This window comes from Zalophus californianus, chromosome 4 (genome assembly GCF_009762305.2).
Source record: "Zalophus californianus isolate mZalCal1 chromosome 4, mZalCal1.pri.v2, whole genome shotgun sequence".
Lineage (NCBI taxonomy): Eukaryota > Metazoa > Chordata > Mammalia > Carnivora > Otariidae > Zalophus > Zalophus californianus.
In genome coordinates, this window is record NC_045598.1 from 33,163,963 (window position 1) to 33,191,414 (window position 27,452).

Genomic DNA, 27,452 nt, shown 5'->3' on the forward strand with positions numbered 1-27,452 from the left:
CGAAGGCAGTCGTTTAACCAACTGAGCCACCCAGGCGCCCTAACTCTGCCTTTTCTGGTAAGTGTGTCATGGTATTTAGTTACGGCTTTAATTTGCATTTCCCTGATGGCTGATGAAGTTGAAAACCCTGTCATAATTTGTTGTTACTGTTGTTGTTGCTCATTTGGATATACTATTTTGTGAAGTACCTGCTTAAGTCGTGTGTATATTTTTCTATTGGGTTATATCTTTGATTAATTTGTAAAAATTATGTACTTCTGGGGCACCTGGCTGGCTCAGTCCATAGAGCATGTGACTCTTGAATTCGGGATCATGAGTTGAACCCCACATTGGCATAGGTGTTACTTAGTGAAGAAAAATTTTTTAATTCTATATATATTATGGATATGAGCCTTCTATTGGTTATAAATGTTATATTGGGGTTTTTTGCCATATAGAAATGCTAATATTTATCAATTTGGGTTTAACAGAGTTATTCTGTATGGCTTCTGGGTTTTCATGTGTAAAAAGCCTTTTCTCTTTTTTTTTCCCATTAATGGACATGTTTGTAATGTATTTATTTCTGTGATTTTTTTGTGGTTAAAAACACATGAGACTATACACTTAATAAATTTTACATGTACAGTACAGTATGTTAACTATAAGCACAAGGTTGTACAGAAGATCTCTAGAACCCTTCATCATTCATGACTGAAATATCCATTTTCTATATTGTTCTTTTGCCCATTTTTTGTTGGGTTGTTTTCTTATTGTTGAGTTTTAAGAGGCTTTTTTGGAGGGGGTAAAGGTTTAGCAGATGCATTTTTTGCAAATTTTTTCTCCCAGGCTGTGGTTTCTTTGCCTTTTCCTTTTCTTGATGGTGTCTTTCACAGAGCATAAGTTTTTAATTTTAATGAAGTCCCATTTATCAAGTATTTCTTTCACAGATTGTGCTGTTAATGCCATATCTTTTTTTAAATTTTATTTTGTTATGTTAATTACCATACAATACATCATTAGTTTTTGATGTAGTGTTCCATGATTCATTGTTTACGTATTAACACCCAGTGCTCCATGCAGTACGTTGCCCTCTTTAATACCCATCACCGGGCTAACCCATCCCCCCACCCCCGCCCCTCTAGAACCCTCAGTTTGTTTCTCAGAGTCCATAGTCTCTCATGGTTCATCACCCCTCCGATTTTCCCCTCTTCATTTTTCTCTTCCTACTTTCTTCTTTTTTTTTTTTAACATATAATATGTTATTTGTTTCAGGGGTACAGGTCTGTGATTCATCACTCTTACACAATTCACAGCACTCACCATAGCACATACCTTCCCCAATGTCCATCACCCAACTACCCCATCCCTCCCACCCCCCACCACTCCAGCAACCCTCAGTTTGTTTCCTGAGATTAAGAATTCCTCATATCAGTAAGATCATATGATACACGTACTTCTCTGATTGACTTATTTCGCTTAGCATAATACCCTCTAGTTCTATCCACGTCGTTGGCAAATGGCAAGATTTCGTGTGTGTGTTTTTTTGATGGCTGCATAATATTCCGTGGTATATATATACACCACATCTTCTTTATCCATTCATCTGTTGATGGACATCTTGGCTCTTTCCATAGTTTGGCTATTGTGGACATTGCTGCTATAAACGTCGGGGTGCACGTACCCCTTCAGATCACTACATTTGTATCGCTGGGGAAAATACCCAATAGTGTGATTGCTGGGTCATACGGTAGCTCTATTTTCAACTTTTTGAGGCACCTCCATACTGTTTTCCAGAGTGATTACACCAGCTTGCATTCCCACCAGCAGTGTAGGAGGGTTCCCCTTTCTCTGCATCCTTGCCAACATCTGTCATTTCCTGACTTGTTAATTTTAGCCATTCTGACTGGTGTGAGGAGGTATCTCATTGATGTTTTGATTTGGATTTCCCAGAGCCAAGCGATGTTGAGCACTTTTTCATGTGTCTGTTGGCCATTTGGATGTCTTCTTTGGAAAAGTGTCTGTTCATGTCTTCTGCCCACTTCTTGATTGGATTATTTGTTCTTTGGGTGTTGAGTTTGATAAGTTCTTTATCGATTTTGGATACTAGCCCTTTATCTGATGTGTCATTTGCAAATATCTTCTCCCATTCTGTCGGTTTTCTTTTGATTTTGTGGACTGTTTCCTTTGCTGTGCAAAAGCTTTTTATCTTGATGAAGTCCCAATAGTTCATTTTTGCCCTTGCTTCCCTTGCCTTTGGCAATGTTTCTAGGAAGAAGTTGCTGCGGCTGAGGTCAAAGAGGTTGCTGCCTGTGTTCTCCTTTAGGATTTTGATGGACTCCTGTCTCATGTTTAGGTCTTTCATCCATTTTGAGTCTATTTTTGTGTCTGGTATAAGGAAATGGTCCAGTTTCATTCTTTTGCATGTGGCTGTCCAATTTTTCCAACACCATTTGTTGAAGAGACTGTCTTTTTTCCATTGGACATTCTTTCCTGCTTTGTTGAAGATTAGTTGACCATAGAGTTGAGGGTCCATTTCTGGGCTCTCTATTCTGTTCCATTGATCTATGTGTCTGTTTTTGTGCCAGTACTGTACTGTCTTGATGATTACAGCTTTGTAATAGAGCTTGAAGTCCAGAATTGTGACGCCATCAGCTTTGCTTTTCTTTTTCAACATTCCTCTGGTTATTCGAGGTCTTTTCTGGTTCCATACAAATTTTAGGATTATTTGTTCCATTTCTTTGAAAAAAGTGGATGGTATTTTGATAGGGATTGCATTAAATGTGTAGATTGCTCCAGGTAGCATTGACATCTTCACAATGTTTGTTCCTCCAATCCATGAGCATGGAACGTTTTTCCATTTCTTTGTGTCTTCCTCAATTTCTTTCATGAGTATTTTATAGTTTTCTGAGTACAGATTCTTTGTCTCTTTGGTTAGATTTATTCCTAGGTATCTTATGGTTTTGGGTGCAGTTGTAAATGGGATTGACTCCTTAATTTCTCTTTCTTCTGTCTTGTTGTTGGTGTATAGAAATGCAACTGATTTCTGTGCATTGATTTTATATCCTGCCACTTTACTGAATTCCTGTATGAGTTCTAGAAGTTGTGGGGTGGAGTCTTTTGGGTTTTCCACATAAAGTATCATATCATCTGCAAAGAATGAGAGTTTGACTTTACCAATTCAGATGCCTTTTATTTCTTTTTGTTGTCTGATTGCTTTGGTTGGGCCTTCTAGTACTATGCTGAATAGCAGTGGTGATGGTGGACATCCATGCCATGTTCCTGACCTTAGGGGGAAAGCTCTCAGTTTTTCCCCATTGAGAATGATATTTGCTGTGGGTTTTTCATAGATGGCTTTTATGATATTGAGGTATGTACTCTCTATCCCTATACTCTGAAGAGTTTTAATCAAGAAAGGATGCTGTACTTTGTCAAATGCTTTTTCTGCATTGGTTCATGTGGTTCTTGTTCTTTCTTTTATTAATGTATTGTATCACATTGATTGATTTGCGGATGTTGAACCAACCTTGCAGCCCAGGAATAAATCCCACTTCGTCGTGGTGAATAATCCTCTCAATGTACTGTTGGATCCTATTGGCTAGTATTTTGGTGAGAATTTTGGCATCCATGTTCATCATGGATATTGGTCTGTAATTCTCCTTTTTGATGGGGTCTCTGTTTGGTTTTGGGATCAAGGTAATGGTGGCCTCATAAAATGAGTTTGGAAGTTTTCCTTCCATTTCTATTTTTTGGAACAGTTTCAGAAGAATAGGTATTAATTCTTCTTTAAATGTTTGGTAGAATTCCCCTGGGAAGGCATCTGGCCCTGGACTCTTGTTTGTTGGGAGATTTTTTGATTAATGCTTCAATTTCCTTAGTGGTTATGGGTCTGTTCAGGTTTTCTATTTCCTCCTGGTTCAGTTTTGGTAGCTTATACGTCTCTAGGAATGCATCCATTTCTTCCAGATTATCTAATTTGCTGGCATATAGTTGCTCATAATATGTTCTTATAATTATTTGTATTTCTTTGGTGTTGGTTGTGATCTCTCCTCTTTCATTCATGATTTTGTTGATTTGGGTCCTTTCCTTTTTCTTTTTGATAAGTCTGGCCAGGGGTTTATCAATCTTATTAATTCTTTCAAAGAACCAGCTCCATTTCGTTGATCTCTTCTACTGTTCTTTTGGTTTCTATTTCATTGATTTCTGCTCTGCTCTTTACTATTTCTCTTCTCCTGCTGGGTTTAGGCTTTATTTGCTGTTCTTTCTCCAGCTCCTTTATGTGTGTGGTTAGGTTATGTATTTGAGAACTTTCTTTTTTTTTGAGAAAGGCTTGTATTGCTATATACTTTCCTCCTAGGACCGCCTTTGCTGCATCCCAAAGATTTTGAACAGTTGTGTTTTCATTTTCATTTGTTTCCATGAACTTTTTTAATTCTTCTTTAATTTCCTGGTTGACCCATTCATTCTTTAGTAGCATGCTCTTTAGCCTCCATGTATTTGAGTTCTTTCCAACTTTCCTCTTGTGATTGATTTCTAGTTTCAAAGCATTGTGGTCCAAGAATATGCAGGGAATGGTCCCATTCTTTTGGTACCAGCTGAGACCTGATTTGTGACCTAGGATGTGATCTATTCTGGAGAATGTTCCATGGGTACTAGAGAATAATGTATATTCTGTTGCTTTGAGATGGCATGTTCTGAATATATCTATGAAGTCCATCTGGTCCAGTGTGTCATTTAAAGTCTTTTTTTCCTTGTTGATCTTTTGCTTGGATGATCTGTCCATTTCAGTGAGGGGGTGTTAAAGTCCCCTACACTTACTGTATTGTTGTCAATGTGTTTCTTTGATTTTGTTATTAATTGGCTTATATAATTGGCTGCTCCCGTGTTAGGGGCATAGATATTTACAATTGTTAGATCTTCTTGTTGGATAGACCTTTTAAGTATGATATAATGCCCTTCCTCATCTCTTATTATAGTCTTTGGTTTAAAATCTAATTTGTCTGATATAAGGATTGCCACCCCAGCTTTTTTTTTTGATGTCCATTAGCATGGTAAATGGTTTTCCACCCCCTCACTTTCCATCTGGAGGTATCTTTGGGTCTAAAATGAGTCTCTTGTAGACAGCATATCGATGGGTCTTTTTTTTTTTTTAATCCAGTCTGATACCCTGTGTCTTTTGATTGGGGCATTTAGCCCATTTACATTCAGCGTAACTATTGAAAGATATGAATTTAGTGTGATTATATTGCCTGTAAGGTGACTGTTATTGAGTATTGTCTCTGTCCCTTTCTGGTGTATGTTACTTTTAGGCTCTCTCCTTACTTAGAAACCCCCTCTCAATATTTCTTGTAGGGCTGGTTTGGTGTTGAAAATTCTTTTAGTTTTTGTTTGTCCCGGAAGCTTTTTATCTCTCCTTCAATTTTCAATGACAGCCGAGCTGGATATAGTATTCTTGGCTGCATATTTTTCTCGTTTAGTGCTCTGAATATATCATGCCAGTCCTTTCTGGCCTGCCAGGTCTCTGTGGATAGGTCTGCTGCCAATCTAATGTTTCTATCATTGTAGGTTACAGACCTCTTGTCCCGAGCTGCTTTCAGGATTTTCTCTTTGTCTCTGAGACTTGTGAGTTTTACTATTAGATGTCGGGGTTTTGACCTATTTTTATTGATTTTGAGGTGGGTTCTCTGTGCCTCCTGGATTTTGATGCCTGTTTCCTTCCCCAAATTAGGGAAACTCTCTGCTATAATTTGGTCCAATATACCTTCTGCCCCTCTCTCTCTTTCTTCGTCTTCTAGGATCCCAATTATTCTAATATTGTTTTGTCTTACGGTATCACTTATCTCTCGAATTCTGCCCTTGTGATCCAGTAGTTGTTTATCTCTCTTTTTCTCGGCTTCTTTATTCTCCATTGTTTGGTCTTCTATATCACTAATTCTCTCTTCTGCCTTATTTATCCTAGCAGTTAGAACCTCCAGTTTTGATTGCACCTCATTAATAGCCTTTTTGATTTCGACTTGGTTAGATTTTAGCTCTTTTATTTCTCCAGAAAGGGTTTCTTTATTATCATCCATGCGTTTTTCAAGCCTAGCTAGTATCTTTATAATCGTCATTCTGAACTCTAGTTCCAACATCTTAATAATGTCCATATGGATTAGGTCCCTGGCAGTTGGTACTGCCTCTTGTTCTTTTTTTTGAGGTGAGTTTTTCCATCTTGTTATTTTGTCCAGAGGAGAATAGATGAGTGGGAGAACAAAATGCTAACAGGGTAACAATGACCCCAGAAAAATATACACTAAGCAAATCAGAAGAGACCTCAAACCACGGGAAAAGAAAGGGAAAGAAAGAAAAAAGAAAAAAAAAAGAATATGATCAAATATGATCAGGCTGATGAGCAGATCAGTGCCACACACTAGATTTTGGGCATATTTTGGTCTGTTAGAAGAAACTGCCTCCCAAAATTTTAAAGAAAGACAAACTTATATATGTACATAAATAAGGGTAAATATGAAAGGATGGAATATGACTCTAAAGATGAAAATTATAAGATTTTATAAAAGGAATTGATAAGATAAGAAGTTGGTTGAAAAAGAAAGAAGAGAAATTTAAAAAAACAAAAACAAAAAAAGAGAGAATGTGATCAGGCAGGAGACTAGAACAAAGCCATACACTATAGATTTAGGGTATATTTTGGTCTCTTAGAAGAAACTGTCTCCCAAAATTTTAAAGAGAGAACAACTTATATATATACCAAAAATAAGGTTAACTATAATGAAGGGATAGAATTTGACTCTAAAAATGAAAAATAAAAAAGATATTGAAAAAAGGGATTGATAAGATGTTGGTTGAAAAAGGGAAAAAGAAAAATTCAAAAATAAATAGAAAAAGGAAAAAAAGAAAATTTAAAAAATGAACTTTGAAAGACTAAACAATCATGGGAAAAAAGCCATGAATTCTATGTGCTGTATTCCCCTATTGCTGGAGTTCTGCCATTCTCATTGATCGGTAAACTTGGTCTTGGCTGGCTGGTCTTGCTTCTGGGGCAGGGGCCTGTCGCAGTGGTTCTCAAATGTCTTTGCTGGAGGTGGAATTGCCCCATCCTTGCCGGGTCTGGGCTAAGTAATCTGCTCGGGTTTGCTCTTGGGAGCTTTTGTTCCCTGCAAGCTTTCCATACGGCTTTGGAGGACAAGAGTGAAAATGCCGGCCTCCCAATCTCCGCCCTGGAGGAGCTGAGAACTCGGGGCCCCACTCTTCAGTGCGCCCCCAGAGAAAAGCAGTCAATCACTCCCAACTCCCCGGTCTCTGCCCACACTCCGTGCTCACCCAGCCTGTGACCAAGCATTTCTATCTCTGGCACACGACCCCGTTTGGAGTCTCCAAACCCAGCCGATTCCTGCAGTGCGCTCCCGGGCTGCTCCTCCCGGGGTGGAGGGGGGGAAGGGGAGTCTCCCTGGATCTGCCACTTGTTGGGTCCCTGCTGGAAGAGAAGTGGCCAGACTGTGCCCTGAATCATGGTTTATGGCAACCCCGAGCTGAGAGCCCACTCCTCAGCTCTGTCTCTGCAGCCAGCTTCCCTGCTCCGATACCTGGGAGCTCTGCCACACTCAGGCACCCCCTGATTTCTGTGACCCCGAGGGTCCTGAGACCACACTGTCAGGTTCCAACCCCCCCCCCAACCCCCGCTTGCCACTGGAGCGACATCCCTCAGTGGAATAGACTTCTAAAATTTCCGATTTTGTGCTCCATGACTCTATCACTTGCCAGTAGTGGCTGACGGAGGTTCCCTCCCCCTGCTGTCTATCTTCCCAAATATTGCCTTGGATTCACTTCTCTGCATGTCCTACCTTCCAGAAAGTGGTTGCTTTTCTGTTCAGAGAGTTGTTGCTATTCTCTTCTCCGATCTCCTGTTGAGTTCGTAGGTGTTCAAAATGGTTTGATCCCTATCCAGCTGAATTCCTGAGACCAGACAAAATTTAGGTCTCCTACTCCTCCGCCATCTTGCTCCTCCTATAAAAGCCTTTTCTATATCACTACAAGGTTTTTTAAAGTGTTCATCCCTATAGTGTTTTATTGTGCTTTTATGCTTTAATTGTTTATATTTAAATCTTCCCTTTATCAACAATTTATTTTAGCATAAAGTTTAAACTTTAAAAATTATCCCCTTTCTATATTTGTAATTTACAATGATTAAGAAATTAGGCCAATTTTCAAATGCAGTATATAGGTTACTTTAGGATCATATCTTTAAAGTGTTAAATGTTAAAACAGTAAAGATTCTGCCAAATTGATATGGATTTAAAAACAAAGAATATCAGGAGGGTTGAAATTTTGTTAAGAATGTGTTTTAAGGGCACCTGGGTGGCTCTGTCGGTTGAGCGTCTGCCTTCGGCTCAGGTCATGATCCCAGGGTCCTGGGATCAAGTCCTGCATTGGGCTCTTTATTCAGTAGGGAGCCTGCTTCTCTCTCTCCCTCTGCCTGCTCCCCCTGCTTGTGCTCTCTCTCTCTCTCTCTGTGTCAAATAAATAAATAAAATATTTTTTAAAAAAGGTATGTGTTTTCAACAGTGAACACAAATGAAATTTTTGGAATATGGGATTGTTCTATATCCTGATAGGGTTGGTGGGTACACCATTATATTTGTCACAATTCACTGAACTGTACACCTAAAAGGGTGAATTTTACTGTATGCAAGCTATACACCCAATTTTTTTTTAATTTTTTATTGTTATGTTAATCACCATACATTACATCATTAGTTTTTGATGTAGTGTTCCATGATTCATTGTTTGTGCATAACACCCAGTCCTCCACGCAGAATGTGCCCTCTTTAATACCCATCACCAGGCTAACCCATCCCCCTACCCTCCTCCCCTCTAGAACCCTCAGTTTGTTTTTCGGAGTCCATCATCTCTCATGGTTCATCTCCCCCTCTGACTTACTCCCCTTCATTCTTCCCCTCCTGCTATCTTCTTCTTTTTCTTTTTTCTTAACATATGTTGCATTATTTGTTTCAGAAGGACAGATCTGTGATTCAACAGTTTTGCACAATTCACAACGCTCACCATAGCACATACCCTACCCACTGTCTGTCACCCAGCCACCCCATCCCTCCCACCCCCCACCACTCCAGCAACACTCAGTTTGTTTCCTGAGATTAAGAATTCCTCATATCAGTGAGGTCATATGATACATGTCTTTCTCTGATTGACTTATTTCACTCAGCATAACACCCTCCAGTTCCATCCATGTCACTGCAAATGGCAAGATCTCATTCCTTTTTATGGCTGCATAATATTCCATTGTATACACCCAATTTTAAATAAAGAAAAGAAATTTGACTGTGTGAGTATGATGAGAAGCAGTCTTTGCTGCTTGCAATACAGAAGGAGAAAGGTAAAGCAGGACACCCATTCCTCTTAGTTACATTTGGACACAACACCATCACATGGCCCCCTCTTCCATCAGCAGTTGATTAGTCTGGTAGATCCTAAACTATTAACTGAAAGCTGTCTCCCCAGTAAGTATACTGGGGGACTGTTGGGAAGCTGAATTAGCAAGTCCTTTAAAAATATATGTAGTATCAAAAAATAAAATAAATTAGTACCAATGTGTGCCCTATGTATAACTTCTTGAGTCATCAGTTTATAAGTCAGAATGTATTTCTAGGTAACTGTGTTATATGACAGTGTTTACCAACTATTAGTCTACTTCTTTAAACAAACTGATTTATTTATTTATTTATTTTTAAAGATTTTATTTATTTGAAAGAGAGAGAGCAGGAGCAGGGGAGAGGGGCAGAGGGAAAAGGAGAAGCAAACTTCCTACTGAGCAGTGATCCTGATGCAGGGCTGGATCCCAGGACCCCAAGATCATGACCTGAGCTGAAGGGCACGCCACCCATGTGCCCCCAAAATGACTCTTTTGGATGAAGTACTCTATTTTAGTTTATTTTCTAGCTCTCTCTATATCATATCCAAAAATTTGGATGGGAATTAAAAATTTTGGATAACAACAAAGATTTTTTTAAGAATAAAAAAGAATTCGTATCAGATATTTAGAGTATTCATCAATAAATAAATTGAAATAAAAAGATGAATTTTTTTAAATTTAAAGGAATTATTATTACTTTTTAAAGATTTTTTTTAAGATTTTATTTATTTATTTGACAGAGAGAGACACAGCAAGAGAGGGAACACAAGCAGGGGGAGTGGGAGAGGGAGAAACAGGCTTCCCATCAAGCAGGGAGCCGGATATGGGGCTCGATTCCAGGACCCTGGGATCATGACCTGAGCCGAAGGCAGACGTGTAACGACTGAGCCACCCAGGTGCCCCTGTAAAATTCTCAGCTGTCTAAGGACTTCCTGGTTTGGCCCTTGCCTATCTATCCAGCTTCATATCCCACATTTCCCATAATCTTTTGCACTGTAGGCCCAAGCAATATTAGACTACATGTAGTTCCCAGAGCACTCAATGTTCTCTCCTACCCTCTCTCCTTCACTTATGCTTTCCCTCTTTCTGGAACATCCTTCCACCTGCTATCATTCTATTCCCTTCCTTCATAGACGAACACATTGGAAAACCATTGTTTTAGTAAAACAGCAGCTATTCTCACAGCTCTGGCACAGTGTACTCAAGCAGACCTGAGTGCAGATCCCAGCTTTACCACTTACTAGTTGTGTGACACTGAGCAAGTTGCTTAATTTTTCTGAGCCTCCTTAAAAATGGGAATGCTAATATTTACTTTGAAGATTTGTTCTGATGTTAATATATCTGACACTAGTAGCTGCTGCTGTTGTCAGCAGTGGCAGAAATAGTATTGTTATGGTCAGGAATATAATTTTAGCTGAATCTGGTAGATTCGACTGGGATTTAGTCTGAAGAATTGAGTGTTTTGGGAGTAATAATAAAACATGCACAATTGTGCCAATGTATTTACTTTGTGATTAGGAATGACCTCTTATAAGGTTCACGTTAGTCTCTTATTTCTGGGAGGTTCTTCGGAAGCCCACCAAACATATCACTGGTAATGACTAGATCTCAGGAGGCAAAGTGATAAAACCTGGATTAGAGAACCCAAATCCAGTTGCCTCCAAAGCCCCATGTTCTTGCCCTATACCATTCTGCCATCTTCATATAATTCTTGAATGGTATCAAAAGGTATTTCCTGAAATTTTGTTGTCTTGATATTTCTAGCAACAACTGGTGAAATTCTTTTTTAAAAAAAGATTTATTTTATTTGGAGAGATTGCATGTATGGTGTGGGGGAGGGGCAGAGGGAGAGGAAGAGAGAGAATCTCAAATAGACTCCCTGTTGAATGCAGAGCCCAGTTCGAGGCTTGATCTCATGACCCTGAGATCATGACCTGCGCTTAAATCAGCCATTGCAGGTGCCCCACTACTGGTAAAATTCTACATATTACTAATTGCAGGAATTAATTTTAAGTATTTCTGAGTTTAATTGAAGCTGATAATACCGTGCTTAAAAAGTTTCGTTGCTCCTATTGAGTATAGTGGTCCAAGCTCTTCAACATGGACTCTAGTTAGGGAAACAGAAATATTACATAATTTGAGTTTGGTATATGATCACATAATCAGGAATAATGATAGGATGCAGTAGGAACACTAAGAGAAGGAGTCTGGAAAAGTTTCCTGGAGGTGACATTTATGTAGAAACTGAAAGGACAATCAGCAGAAAGGGAGTGTTCCGAAGAAAGAGAATCATTTTAAATTTGATCATTACACTAACCATTTGCTCCTTACAGAAATATTTTCTTTTTTCTTTAGATTCTGCCCTTGAGAAGGCTCAGCTAGAAATTGAGAAACTGAAAGAAAATTTGACAAAACTGAAAGAAAATGGTGAGTCATGCATGTCAGCAGATGTAATATTTAATAATACATTAAACAATAAGTTTATTATACATGTTTTAACATAATATCCTTAATAATAATAAGAAAGCACTATTATTGCCACTGTTATTACTTATTCCTACTACTATAACTACTAGTACCACTTATTGCTTACTAAGTACTGGGTGCCTTATATGTATGTATTAACTCTAATCCTCACAACAATTCCAAGTAGTGAGTATTATTATTCCCATTTCAAAGACAAAGAAGCTGAGTTATGGCAAGGTTAAGTGAGTTATCCATTAGCTACATTAAGTATTAACGAATTAAGTAATGTAGAGCTGGTATTTGAACCCATATATATCTGACTCCAAAACCTGTAGTCAACACAAATAATACATATCTTACCACTGAGATCAAAACACCTTATGATGAATTTAACAATACCTCACACAGATTTGTTCACCCAGAAGCCAACAGACTTGTAATCCCTGGTGAATTTGTTAATCTGACCCTAGTTTGACTATGTACAAATGTTACCAGCTATAAATAATACAACAAAATTTAAGTGTTATAATGGTAGCAACTACAAAAATAATTAAAAACATGTTACCCGTTTTATTTATTTATTTATTTAGTTAGTTAGTTAGTTAGTTAGTTAGTTAGTCACCATACAGTACTACATTAATTTTTGATATAGTGTACCATGATTCATTGTTTGCGTATAACACCCAGTGCTCATTGCAATACGTGCCCTCCTTAATACCCACCACCCGGCTAACCCATCCCTCCACCCCCCTCCCCTCTGAAACCCTCAGTTTGTTTCCCAGAGTCCATAGCATGTTACCCATTTTAAATAATTCTAAAACTAGGTTTCCCAGTGATATTGTGATTTATAAGAAATATATATTTGGTCTTTGTCTCTGCTTCTTTTTTTAAAATTTTTATTGTAATTCAATTAATTAACATATAATGTTTTATTGGTTTCAGAGGTACAGGTCTGTGATTCATCAGTCTCATATATACCTAGTGCTCATTACATGCCCTCCTTAATGCTCATCACCCAGTTACCCCATCCCCCCACCTCCCTCCCCTCCAACAACCCTCAGTTTGTTTCCTATGATTAAGAGTCTCTTATGGTTTGTCTCCCTCTCTAGTTTCATCTTGTTTTATTTTTTCTTCTCTTCCCCTATGATCCTCTGTTTTGTTTCTTAAATTCCACGTATCAGTGAGATCATATGATAATTGTCTTTCTCTGATTGACTTATTTCACTTAGCGTAATACCCTCTAGTTCCAACCACATTGTTGCAAATGGCAAGATTTCATTTTCTGATGGCTGCATAATAATCCAGTGTGTGTGTGTGTGTGTGTGTGTATACACCACATCTTCTTTATCCATTCATTTGTCATGTTGGCCCTGTTTCTGGCACAAAGCTTCTAAAACCCTTGAAATTTCTTGTGATGGGAGTGATAAAAATTGTCTTTTGTTATGTTAATGAGGACTTTTGGAAAGCCCCTAGGTTACCAGAGGCTGGAAGAGGACAGTGGCTAGCGATTGAGTTCAGTCAGCAATGGCCAGTGATTTTGTCAATCATGCCTATGAATGAAACCTTTATAAAAACCCAAAAAGATAGGGTCTGGAGAGCTTTCTGGGTTGGTGACCACATGGATATTTGGCAACAGTGGTGTGCACAGAGAGGATATGGAAGCTCCTGATCCTTTTTCTTAATACTTTGCCCCATGCATCTCTCCCATCTGGCTATTCTTATAATAAACTGGTAATCTGGTGAGTAAAATGTTTCTCTAAATTCTGTGAGCCACTCTAAAAAATTAATCAAACGAAGATGGGGGTCGTGGCAACCTCTGGTTTATAACCAGTCAGTCAGAAGCACAGGTAACAAGATGGGTTTGTCATTGGCATCTTAAGTGGTGGGCATTCTTGTGGGACTTAGCCCTTACCTGTGGAATCTGCTGCTGTCTCGAGCTAGATAGTGTCAGAATTGAGTTGAATTATAAGATACCTGGCTAGTGTCCAAGAATTGCCTGGATGTGTGGGGAAAAAGAACCCCACACATTGTAATTGGTGATGAAGATTATTAACCCTCGGGCATCTGGGTGGCTCAGTCGTTAAGCATCTGCCTTCGGCTCAGGTCATGATCCCAGGGTCCTGGGATCGAGTCCCACATCGGGCTCCCTGCTCAGCGGGAAGCCTGCTTCTCCCTCTCCCACTCCCCCTGCTTGTGTTCCCTCTCTTGCTGTGTCTCTCTCTGTCAAATAAATAAATAAAGTCTTTACAAAAAAAAAAAGAAAAAAAAGATTATTAACCCTCCTTTTCAAAAATACATGAATACAATTATAACATGAGCACTGCTTCCTTAGTAACTGATAAAACAAGAAAACAAAATCAGTAAGGATAAAGACTTAAGAATAGTACCGGCCAATATGACCAATTGATAATTATAGAAAACTCCATCAAATCACAGGTTCTTTTCAAGTACACATGGAACATTCACAAGGAGAGGCCGTACTGAGCCATAAAACAACTTTCTGTGGAAGAACTGAAATCACACAAATTGTGTTCTCTGACCGTAATAGAATTAAACTAAGAATCAATAACAGAAGTATATTTAGACAATCCCCCAATATTTGGAAGCCAAACAAGATATTTCTAAACTGCCATGCCTTCAGAGAAAAAATCACAAGGGATATTAGAAAATATTTTCCATGAGTTAACTTGAATGAAAATGAAAAAAAAACATATAAATATTTGGGGGGAAGTGACTAAATCCGTGCTTGGATGGGAATTTATACCATTTAATGCTTATACCAGAAATCAAGAAAGGACTCAAAGTGATCCAACCTTTCACCTTAAAAACCCAGAATAAGAAGAGCAAATTAATTCCAAAGCAAGTGAAATGAAAGGGGTATTAAAAATAAGAGTGGAAGTCAATAAAATTAAAGACAGAACCACAAGAGAGTAAATTATGGAACCAAGAGTGGTTCTTTGGAAGGATCAATAACACTGGTAAACTTCTAATTAGATTGATCATGAAAAAAAGAAGACAACAAGTCACCAATATAAGAAACGATAGAAAGAACATTTCTACAGACCAAAAAGATAATAAGGGAGTATTTTGAACAACTTTATGCCACTATATTTGATGACCATTATGACATGAACACCTTCCTTCAAAGACAAACTACCAAACCTCACTCAAGAAGAAATCTGCCAAAGGAATTGAATTTGTAGTTAAAAATCTTCCCATGAAGAAAACTCTAGGCTTAGATATCTAAAAAAATTTTTTTTAATTAATAATACTAATTTTACATAAAGTCTTCCAGAAAATTGAAGTAGCCAAAATACTTTCCAACTTTTAAGAGGTCAGTATTACCTTGATATCAAAACCAGATGAAGATATTACATTATCACTAATGACTATAGAAGAACTTGTAAAAGTACAGAGAGTAAGAAGTAACTTTTGGGGTAGAAAAATTAAGTTGTGTTTATCCGCAATGGATTGGCTAACTAAGTGACTGTGTATCTATTAATAAGGACATAGATCTATGTGCACAGATGTGAACAGATGTTTATGATATATTATCAAGTGAAAAAAGCAAGTTGTAGAGTGATATATGTGGTATAATGCTATTTTGGTTTTTATTTTTTGGGTGTATGTGTCTGTGTGTGTATGTCCACAGGACCGCTATGAGGTGGTACACATCAATGTATGGCAATAAAGTTGTAAAGACACTGGAATAATTTTGTATAAGTTGTAAATAGCTGCTGCCCTGAGTCTTTCAGCTGTCTCCCACCTACCCCAGCAATCCCAGCTCCTCCCCACCCCTTGTCTTCCCAGCCACTAAAGGGATAATACTTGGCAGTTCTCTAGCACTCTTCTCTGGAGCTATGTTCTTATAGGCGAGGGCCCATGCTTTAGCAATTGTTAAATATTTTTAATACAACCCTTGTCTGAAGAATATGCATATAAAATATTTTGAAGAATATTTACTAAGTATTAACGATATTATTTTAGGTCAGCGTGGTGAATAAGGATTAGATGACAATATTCACTTTGAACATAACTGTATAGTTTTTCTTTTTTAAAAAAAGCCTATATTCCATTTGTGATCAGCAAAACAATATTGCATTTAAAACAAGTCATTATTTGGAGCACCAGGGTGGTGGAGTTGGTTGTGTCCCACTCTTGGTTTCAGCTCAGGCCTGACCTCAGTGTTGTGAGATTGAACCCTGCATTAGGCTCCGCACCTAGTGTGGAGTCTGCTTGGGTTTCTCTCTCCCTCTCTCTCTGGCTGTCCCCCCCACACACACTCTCTCTCTCTCTCTCTAAAATAAATAAATCAATGTTTAAAACAAGCCATTATTCAAATGCATCTTTGAGATTTATGAAAACTGAAATTCTGGTAACATTCAGTGGAGAAATGGGCAGTGTCATTGCACAGAATGTAACTTTGTACAATCTTTTTAAAGAGTAATTTGGCAATATCTATTACATTTTCTAAATGCACATATCCTCTGATCCAGCTGTCCCATTTCTGGGGATTTATTTTTTGGAAATAATGTCATAAGTGCCTAAAGATTGATAAACAAGGATAATGATTTTAGAATTGTTTATAAGAGTAAAGCATTGGCAACACACCCGAATCTTGTTCAGTAGGGGAAAAGTGACACACATTATGGCACATTTGGACAATGGTGCACTGTGCAGAACAAAATGAGAGACTGGATGAAGACTGATATAAGTGGTATATGAATAAGATGGACTAAAGAGTAGAGAGGAATAAATTATCAATATGACAGATGGAATCCCCAAAATATATATTGAGCGAAAGAAGCCTGACACAAAAAATACGTATATTAAGATTCCATTTGTAGGAAGAGCAAGAACCAGTAAAACTAACCTAAAAATAGTTCCAATGAGAAATGGAAAGTGACTTTATAAGGGTTGTCCTGTACAGACAGCCATGACATATTCACAAGTGGTAAAGTTGCAGACAGATTATGTAGCATCGTTTAAATCTTTAAAAAAAACTGCACAGGCCAAAAACCAAATGTCTCTGTCTCTGTCTCTCTCATTATATATCACATCCACTTGCACATACTGAGTGGGATTGCGAATGATTTTTTTTTCTTTTTGCTGTGTTTTCAGCACTTTTCAAATTAAAAAAAAATTACATACTAAGGGAGAAAAAATAAGAAGTGGAAAAAAGAAAAATGAAGAAAGAAAAAAACACAAGGAATAATTAATGAAGGCGATGAAGAAGGAAAACAAAGGACACTTTAAAGCAGAAGAAAAATAAGAGAAATATGAGCAGAAGTAGTTTAAAAGAACAGGCAATGAAGAAGGAAACAGGCGATGAAGAAGGAAAACAAAGGAGACTTTAAAGCAGAAGAAAAATAAGAGAAATATAAGCAGAAGTAGCTCAAAAGAAACAGCCACAAATTCAGGAAAGTCTCGGGCAGCAAGTTTGCAATACTGAAACTGATGAGCGCTGGAAAGAGCAGGTCTTACCGTGAGGTGCTAAGCTCAGAGTAGACTACTATTTTATGGGCTGTGGTGCAGGCAGAAAGATGGTTTTGATGCATGAACTTGATTTAGCTAGGAAAATCTATCCATTTGCTGCTCATGGCTCACCACTTGTCATCCGTGGGGCCCTGCTGTTGCTGAGTAAAAGAAAAGTGTCTAGGAGTATATGTGGTGTGTAAGAGAGACAGGACCCCAAGCAAGATGGGAAGATCATTTTCTCGGTTGTATAACTTTTAGGAGGTAGGTTCCACTGCTTTAAAAGTACAATTCCTCGAAGACCCTCTATTGCTGGAAATCCTATTCTCAAAATATCCAGCTCATTAGTCTGGTGTGAATAATAAAAAAGTTCTGTTCTCTTTGGATAGGTTGGTAGAATATTCTAGGGCTGGACTTGAGAGTGTAGCAGCTCTCCTGTGCAGAGAATCACATACGCAGAGACATGGTAGGACTGATGAGAAGGCAGGAAATAGCACTTCCTTGGTTTTAAAGTTAGTCCCTCAAATTAAAACTTTGATCCAATTGAGCCAACTGTGTCTGTTCTCTATTTTAGATTCAGTTGACCTACAGAAAGCAAGGGAACATAATCAGAGACTGGATGAGGAAATTCTGGCTTTAAGAAATTGGGTTCAATCACTGGACTCAGAAAAAGAAGTGCTTGAAGAAGTGGTAAGTTGTTTTAATATAATTTGTTCTTAGAATTTATTTAAATGTGTATAAAATAACAATCAGCAGCTAGAGCATTATATGCATATTAGTAAGGACTGATCCTGCTAGCTAGAGTACCCCAAATAGATGCCATACTCCAACCTAGGTGCAGTCTATCAGTATTTATGTTTTATACATTTTAACTACCCATGCTAAACAGTAATGTTATTGCTATGATGTCAATTTAGGATCTTTTCTTTTTAATAAAGATTTAGGTAATTATTTATACTTTATTTACCAAATAGAAATTATTTCCCTATTTTATTGGATAAGTTTGAATTGTGTCACATTTTTGAACCATTTCTTTTTAGTAATTTATTGATTTTTTTAAAAGATCTTATTTATTTATTTGACAGTGAGAGACATAACGAGAGAGGGATAACAAGCAGGGGGAGTGGGAGAGGGAGAAGCAGGCTTCCCGCAGAGCAGGGAGCCCGATGGAGGGCTCGATCCCAGGACCCTGGGATCATGACCTGAGCAGAAGGCAGACGGTTAACGACTGAGCCACCCAGGTGCCCATTAATTTATTGAGTTTTAATATGTACTTCCAAGTTCTGGATATATGTCTTCAATTTTAGTTTATATTCATTTTACAATCATATCTCTAGTGTCTCACACAGCACCTGGCTATACTAAGTTCTCAAGTAATTTTGTTACAAGAATGAATACATACTCATTAGGATGGCTCTTATAAAAACAACAGAAAATAACAAGTGTTGATGGTAATATGGAGAAATTGGAACCCTTGTGCATTGTTGTTGAGAGTGAAAAATGATGCTGCAGTCACTATAGGAACCAGATAGCACTTTCTCTAAAAAGTAAATGTAGAATCACTATATGATCAAGCAATTCTGCTTTTGAGTATATACCCAAAGAATTGAAAGTGGGGACGTGAACAGATATTTGCACACTCATGTAAATAGCAGTGTTATCCACAACAGCCCAAAGGCTGATGCAACCCAAGTATCCCTTGAGGGATGAATAGATAAAACAGAAGGTGGAATATACAATGGAATATTATTCAGCCTTAAACAGGAAGGAAGTTCTGACCTATGCTGCAACATGGATGAAACCTGAAGGCATTATACTAATTGAAATGTGAGTCACAAAAGGACAACCAGTGTATGATTCCCCTTTTATGAGGTAGCGAGAGTAGCCAAAATCATAGAGACAGAAAATAGAATGGTGGTTGCCATGGGCTGGGGGAGAGAAGGGCAGAAAGGGGAGTTACTGCTTAATGGGCATAGAGTTTCAGTTTTGCATGATGAAAAGAATTTTGGAGATTGATGATGGTGATGTTTGCATAATAATTAGAATGTACTTAATAATACTGAAGTGTGCACTTGAAAATGGTCAACATGGTAAATTTTGTATTATGTATATTTTATCATTATTTTAAAAATGCAGTCATAAAAAGAATGAATAAACAACTGTTCAAGTTGTCTTAGTCTTTTTACATTTACATATTTAATACCAACATATACCTATATATTTAATACATACACGTACATGTATACACATGCATGATAAAATTCAAGAAGGGTATATCCCAAACAGTGTTACTTCTGGAAAGGGAAATGGGATTGTGGGGTAAGGTTATGTGAAGGAAAATTTCACTTTTTACTCTATATACCTATGTGTTGTTTGAAATTTTTTCATGAAGAATGTATTCATGTATTACTTGTATCTTTTAAAAACAAAGCAAACCACCTCCCCAACTCCATACTCTCATATTGAAAATGCTTTTGTATTTAAGGTTGGAAGACTTAAAGGAGAGATTTATGAATCTCAAGGGAATAAGCAACTTGGAAACCACTCCCCTGGGAAAACTGTGGGTGCTGAACAGAAAGAACAGGTATTTTAAAGTCTATTCTTTCTGATTTAGAATTTTTAAGTGAGTTGCATTTTTGCAGAGTACACTGAGTGATTGTGCTGATCATTTCTACTCTCCTCTTAATTGCCTATCTCTTTCTATTGCTTGGCCAATTAGAGTGGAGGAAGAAACTGGGGTAAGAAGATGTGTTACTATTCACATCTTCCCCACAGGGAAAATTTATATGAAGAACATAATGGACTATAATCTTTTTTAAAGAAAAAAAAGGGAATCTTACAAAGATACAAACAATTTGGGCATTTTTAATCTCAAAATGAAGTCAATTTATAGAATCAACCAATGATGGGGAGTGGGTAGTTGGAGTCACACTTAAAGTAATAAACTATGGTAAAGAACCAGAAAGGCTTAGATGCTGTGCACAGTGTCTGGTCTTTTCAGCATGATCAGCCTCTGAAGTGCTGGGCAAAGTGATCAACCTTAAGCTGGAATGAAGCAGGAGCCTCTATGTTTTAGATAGGGCTGTGTCAGACACTCAGGGCAAGGGGCTAGACTGCTTTGCGGGGCTTTCCTCTTACTTACCTAATATGAGTGACATCCCTTGTTGCTGAACTTTTTTTTTATTGTAGCTCCCTGGGCCCTATAGCCCAGACCTCTTAGGTATCATGGAAACTACAGCTATAGGATTCTTTGCTCTGACCCAAGGAACTAGTATCCTTCTTTGTCTTCCAAAACCCTCTTACATAGAAGCAGTGCATTTTTGTAGGAAGGAAGGGAGGAAAAGCAGAGAAGGTGGAAGAGAGAGGAGTGGAGGGAAGGAAAGAAGGAATTTCCAGGCCAGACTTCAGTAACTTTTACCAAAACTCTTTCCAAAGAACTAAGTAGTGCTCAGAATGCCTGGGTGGCTCAGTTGGTTGACCGTCTGACTCATAATTTCAGCTCAGGTCATGATCTTGGGGTCGTGGGATTGAGCCCCAAGTCAGGCTCCCTGCTCAGTGGGGGGTCTACTTCAGATTCTCTCCCTCTTCCTCTGCCCCTTCCCCTGCTCACACTCTCCTACACTCTCTCTAATATAAATAAATAAATCTTAAAAAAAAAAAGAACTCAGAGTTCTCTAATTAAAAGCAAACTGAGGGGCCCCTGGTTGGCTCAGTCGCTTAAGTATCTGCCTTTGGCTCAGGTCATGATTCCAGGGTCCTAGGATCGAACCCCATGTCGAGCTCACTGCTCAGCAGGGAGCCTGCTTTTCCCTCTCCCTCTGCTGCTCCCCCTGCTTCTGCTCTCTCTCTTTCTCTGTCAAATAAATAAATAAATAAATAAATCTTTAAAAAAAAAGACAAGTTGATTTTTAGTAACCATTTTGATTAGCTTATTTATCCTTTCAAAATTGAATATTTATTCAGTTTTCCTCCTTTCCTGGTTTCTTTTTCTTTTTACTAAAATGCTCCTAGAGATCCTTCCATATCATACAAAAAAGTCTTCCTCATTTTTTTGTTAATATTTTTTTTTATTTATCCATTCATGAGAGACAGAGAGAGAGATGCAGAGGCAGAGGGAAAAGCAGGCTCCCCGTGGAGCAGGGAGCCCGATGTGGGACTCGATCCTAGGACCCTGGGATCATGACCTGAGCCAAAGGCAGACGCTTAGCCGACTGAGCCACCCAGGCGTCCCAAGTCTTCCTCATTCTTTAGAGCAGTCTAGCTTTCTATTGTGTGGATGTACTATAATTTATTTAACCAGTCTCCTTTTGATGGACACTTGGGTTGTTTCTAGTCTTTTGCACACATATGTGGGTGTTTCTATAGGATAGAGTCACAGAAATGGGATTGTGGGATTAGAGAGTAGATGGATCTGTAATTTGGGTAGATACTGCCAGATATTCCTCAGAGAGAATTGTACCACTTTCCTCTCCTTCCACAATGCATGTAAAAAAAATTTCTTAAAGAATTCACCAACTGAATATATTGTCAAGCTTTTGTGTTTTTACTAAATGATAGCTGAGAATGGTCATCTAAGTGTAGTTTTAATGTTCATTTATCTATTTATAGTGAAATTGGGAATTTTTCATGTCTAAAAGTTACTTGTATTTCTTTTATAAAATTTGCTTCATTGAAATATTTAATACAATATAAACATACATATTATAAGAGCTGAGTTCAGCGAATTTTGACAGGTGCGTACACCTATAACCACAACCAACCAGTGCAATCAAGAAAGAGAACATATTCATTAGCCTATAAAGTTCCCTCCCCCTTTGCCATCAACCCGCCTTCCAACCCCAGTCTCCACTCCACCACTTTCTATTACCATAACTTTTCTAGAATTTCAAACAAATAGAATCATCTAGTATATACTCTTGTGTTCGGCTTCTTTCACTTATAATGATGCTTTTGAGATTTATCCAAGTTGTTGCCTGTGTCAGTAGTTCATTTTTTATATTGCTTAGTAATATCCCTGTATTTGGATATACCATAAATTGTTTATCCACCCACTGGTTGGTAGACATTCAGATTGTTTTTAGGTTTTGACTGTTATAAAGCTGCCACTAATATCCTTATACCTTTTTTTTTTATTCTTGGATAAATACCTAGTAGTGAAATTACCAAGTCATAGAGTAAATGTATATTTAACCTTATAAAAAAACTGCTAGACTGACAGAAAGACCAGGGGTGCCTGAGTGGCAGAGCTCCCAGGTATCGGAGCAGGGAAGCCGGCTGCAAAGACAGAGCCAAGGAGTGGGCTCTCAGCTCGGGGTTGCCATAAATTGTGATCCGGGACACAGTCGGGCCACTGCTCTTCCAGCAGGGACCCAACAAGTGGCAGAGCCGGGGAGACTCCCCTTCCTCTCCCCGGGAGGAGCGGCATGGGAGCGCACCGCAGGGATCTGCTGGGTTTGGAGAATCCACACTGAGTCGGGTGCCAGAGATAGAAACGCTCAGTCACAGGCCGGGTGAGCACGGAGTGCGGCTGGAGACCGGGGAGATGGGAGTGATTGACTGCTTTTCTCTGGGGGCGCACTGAGGAGTGGGGCCCTGAGTTCTCGGCTCCTCCAGGGTGGAGATTGGGAGGCCGCCATTTTCACTTTCCTCCTCCAAAGCTGTACAGAAAGCTTGCAGGGAACAAAAGCTCCCGAGAGCAAACCCGAGCAGATTACTTAGCCTGGACCCGGCAAAGGTGGGGCAATTCCGCCTCCAGCAAAGACATTTGGGAACCATGGCAACAGGCCCCTCCCCCAAAAGATCAGCAAGAACAGCCAGCCAAGACCAAGTTTACCGATCAATGAGAACGGCAGAACTCCAGCGCTAGGGGAATACAGCACATAGAATCCATGGCTTTTTTCCCATGATGCTTTAGTCTTTTGAAGTTAATTTTTTAAATTTTCTTTATTTTTTCTTTTTCTATTTTTTGTTGAATTTTTCTTCTTTCCTTCTTCAACCAACATCTTATCACTTCCTTTTTTAAAAATCTTTTTTAATTTTTCATTTTTACAGTCATATTCTATCTCTTTGTTGTATTTAACCTATTTTTTGTATATATATGTTTTTCTTTCTTTAAAATTTTGGGATACAGTTTCTTCTAACAGACCAAAATATACGCTAAATCTAGTGTATGATATTGTCCTAGTCTCCCACCTGATCACATTCTCTCTTTTTAAAAAAATTTTTTTCATTCTTTTTTCAAACAACTTCTTATCAATTCCTTTTAAAAAATCTTTTTAAATTTTCATCTTTACAGTCATATTCCATCCTTTCATCGTATTTACCCTTATTTTTGTATATATATAAGTTTTTCTTTCTTTAAACTTTTGGGAGGTGATTTCTTCTAACAGACCAAAATACACCCAAAATCTAGTGTGTGGCTCTGTTATATTCACCAGCCTAATCATATTTTTTCCCCTTTCTCCCCCAACGCCCCCCCGGTTTCAGGTCTCTTCTGATTTGTTTAGTGTATGTTTTTCTTGGGTCATTGTTATGCTTTTAGCATTTTTTTAGCATTTTGTTCCTAATTCATGTATTCCCCTCTGGACAAAGTGACAAGATGGAAAAAGTCACCTCAAAAAAAGAACTAGAGGCAGGACCAACTGCCAGGGATCTAATCAATACAGCCATTAGTAAAATGTCGGAACTAGAGTTCAGAATGACGATTATAAAGATACTAGCTAGGCTTCAAAAAAGCATAGAAGATACTAGAGAATCCCTTCTGGAGAAATAAAAGAACTAAAATCTCACCAAGTCAAAATCCAGAAGACTATTAATGAGGTACAATAAAAAATGGAGGCTCTAACTGCTAGGATAAATGAGGCAGAAGAGAGAATTAGTGATATAGAAGACCAAGCGATGGAGAATAAAAAAGCTGAGAAAAAGAGATAACTACTGGATCACAAGGGGAGAATTCGAGAGATAAGTGATACCATAAAGCAAAATGACATTAGAATAATCCTGATCCCAGAAGAAGAAGAAAGAGAGAGGGGGGCAGAAGGTATATTGGACCAAATTATAGCAGAGAGTTTCCCTAATTTGGGGAAGGAAACAGACATCAAAATCCAGGAGGCACAGAGAACCCACCTCAAAATCAATAAAAATAGGTCAACACCCCGACATCTAATAGTAAAACTCACAAGTCTCAGAGACAAAGAGAAAATCCTGAAAGCAGCTCGGGACAAGAGGTCTGTAACCTACAATGTTAGAAATATTAGATTGGCAGCAGACTTATCCACAGAGACCTGGCAGGCCAGAAAGGCCTGGCATGATATATTCAGAGCACTAAACGAGAAAAATATGCAGCCAAGAATACTATATCCAGCTAGGCTGTCATTGAAAATAGAAGGAGAGATAAAAAGCTTCCAGGACAAACAAAAACTAAAAGAATTTTCAAACACCAAACCAGCCCTACAAGCAATATTGAAAGGGGTCCTCTAAGCAAAGAAAGAGCCTAAAAGTAACATAGACCAGAAAGGAACAGAGACAGTATACAGCATCACCTTACAGGCAATATAATCGCACTAAATTCATACCTTTCAATAGATACCGTGAATGTAAATGGCCTAAATGCCCCAATCAAAAGACACAGGATATCAGATTGGATAAAAATACAAGACCCATTGATATGCTGTCTACAAGAGACTCATTTTAGACCCAAAGATACCTCTAGATGGAAAGTGAGGGGGTGGAAAACCATTTACCATGCTAATGGACATCGAAAGAAAGCTGGGGTGGCAATCCTTATATCAGACAAATTAGATTTTAAACCAAAGACTATAATAAGAGATGAGAAAGGACACTACATCATACTTAAAGGGTCTATCCAACAAGAAGATCTAACAATTGTAAATATCTATGCCCCTAACATGGGAGCAGCCAATTGTATAAGCCAATTAATAACAACATCAAAGAAACACATCAACAGTAATACAGGGATAGTAGGGGACTTTAAGACCCCCTCACTGAAATGGACAGATCATCTAAGCAAAGATCAACAAGGAAATAAAGGCTTTAAATGACAAGCTGGACCGGATGGACTTCACAGATATATTCAGAACATTCCATCTCAAAGCAACAGAATACACATTCTTCTCTAGTGCCCATGGAACATTTTCCAGAGTAGATCACATCCTGGGTCACAAATCAGGTCTCAACCGGTACCAAAAAATTGGGATTGGGGCACCTCGGTGGCTTAGTCATTAAGTGTCTGCCTTTGGCTCGGGTCATGATCCCGTGGTTCTGCGGTCAAGCCCCGCATCAGGCTCTGCTCAGTGGAAAGCCTGCTTCTCCCTCTCCCACTCCCCCTGCTTGTGTTCCCTCTCTCACTGTGTCTCTCTCTGTCAAATAAATAAATAAAATCTTTAAAAAAAATATTGGGATCATTCCCTACATATTCTCAGACCACAGTGCTTTGAAATTAGAAATCAATCACAGGAGGAAAGTTGGAAAGAACTCAAAGACATGGAGGCTAAAGAGCATCCTACTAAAGAATGAATGGGTCAACCAGGAAATTAAAGAAGAATTAAAAAAATTCATGGAAACAAATGAAAATGAAAACACAACTGTTCAAAATCTTTGGGATGCAGCAAAGGCCGTCCTAAGAGGAAAGTATATAGCAATACAAGCCTTTCTCAAGAAACAAGAAAAGTCTCAAATATACATCCTAACCCTACACCTAAAGGAGCTAGAGAAAGAACAGCAAATAAAGCCTAAACCCAGCAGGAGAAGAGAAATAATAAAGATCAGAGCAGAAATCAATGAAATAGAAACCAAAAGAACAGTAGAAGAGATCAACAAAACTTAGGAGCTGGTTCTCTGAAAGAATTAATAAGATTGATAAACCCCTGGCCAGACTTATCAAAAAGAAAAAGGAAAGGACCAAAATAAATAAAATCATGAATGAAAGAGGAGAGATCACAACTAATACCAAAGAAATACAAACAATTATAAGAACATATCATGAGCAACTATATTCCAGCAAATTAGATAATCTGGACGAAATGGTTGTGTTCCTAGAGACGTATAAGCTACCAAAACTGAACCAGGAGGAAATAGAAAACCTGAAACAGACCCATAAGGTCTGAAGGAAAGGAAATTGAAGCATTAATCAAAAATCTCCCAACAAACAAGAGCCCAGGGCCAGATGCCTTCCCAGGGGAATTCTACCAAACATTTAAAGAAGAATTAATACCTATTCTTCTGAAACTGTTCCAAAAAATAGAAATGGAAGGAAAACTTCCAAACTCATTTTCTGAGGCCAGCATTACCTTGATCCCAAAACCAAACAGAGACCCCATCAAAAAGGAGAATTACAGACCAATATCCCTGATGAACATGGATGCCAAAATTCTCACCAAAATACTAGCCAATAGGATCCAACAGTACGTTGAAAGGATTATTCACCACGACCAAGTGGGATTTTTCCCTGGGCTGCAAGGTTGGTTCAACATCTGCAAATCAATCAATGTGATACAATACATTAATAAAAGAAAGAACAAGAACCATATGAGCCTCTCAATAGATGCAGAAAAAGCATTTGACAAAGTACAGCATCCTTTCTTGACTAAAATTCTTCAGAGTATAGGGATAGAGGGTACATACCTCAATATCATAAAAGCCATCTATGAAAAACCCACAGCGAATATCATTCTCAATGGGGAAACACTGAGAGCTTTCCCCTAAGGTCAGGAACACGGCAGGGATGTCCACCATCACCACTGCTATTCAGCATAGTACTAGAAGTCCTAGCCTCAGCAGTCAGACAACAAAAAGAAATGAAAGGCCTCTGAATTGGCTAGGAAGAAGTCAAACTCTCACTCTTTGCAGATGATATGATACTTTATGTGGAAAACCCAAAAGACTCCACCCCAAAACTGCTAGAACTCATACAGGAATTCAGTAAAGTGGCAGGATATAAAATCAATGTTCAGAAATCAGTGGCATTCCTATACACCAACAACAGGACAGAAGAAAGAGAAATTAAGGAGTCAATCCCATTTACAATTGCACCCCAAACCATAAGTGATGAAGTTGGATGTTTAACTATGGTGATTTCCAAACAAAATGT

At 38.3% G+C, this 27,452-nt stretch overlaps 1 protein-coding gene and 1 long non-coding RNA gene across 2 annotated transcripts in view; both read left to right on the forward strand.

The window, feature by feature from the left end:
• Position 1: 1 nt before the first annotated feature.
• Positions 2-17,978, forward strand: LOC113915322. The gene is made up of 3 exons (XR_003517619.1): positions 2-57; positions 11,759-11,830; positions 17,919-17,978. It is a non-coding gene; the product is annotated as an uncharacterized LOC113915322 (long non-coding RNA).
• Positions 17,979-19,838: 1,860 nt separating this feature from the next.
• CCDC30 (coiled-coil domain containing 30) overlaps positions 19,839-27,452 on the forward strand; it is a 95,140-nt gene continuing 87,526 nt past the window's right edge. The window contains 1 exon segment of the mRNA XM_027581159.1: positions 19,839-19,928. The gene's annotated coding sequence lies outside the window, so the exon portion shown is untranslated.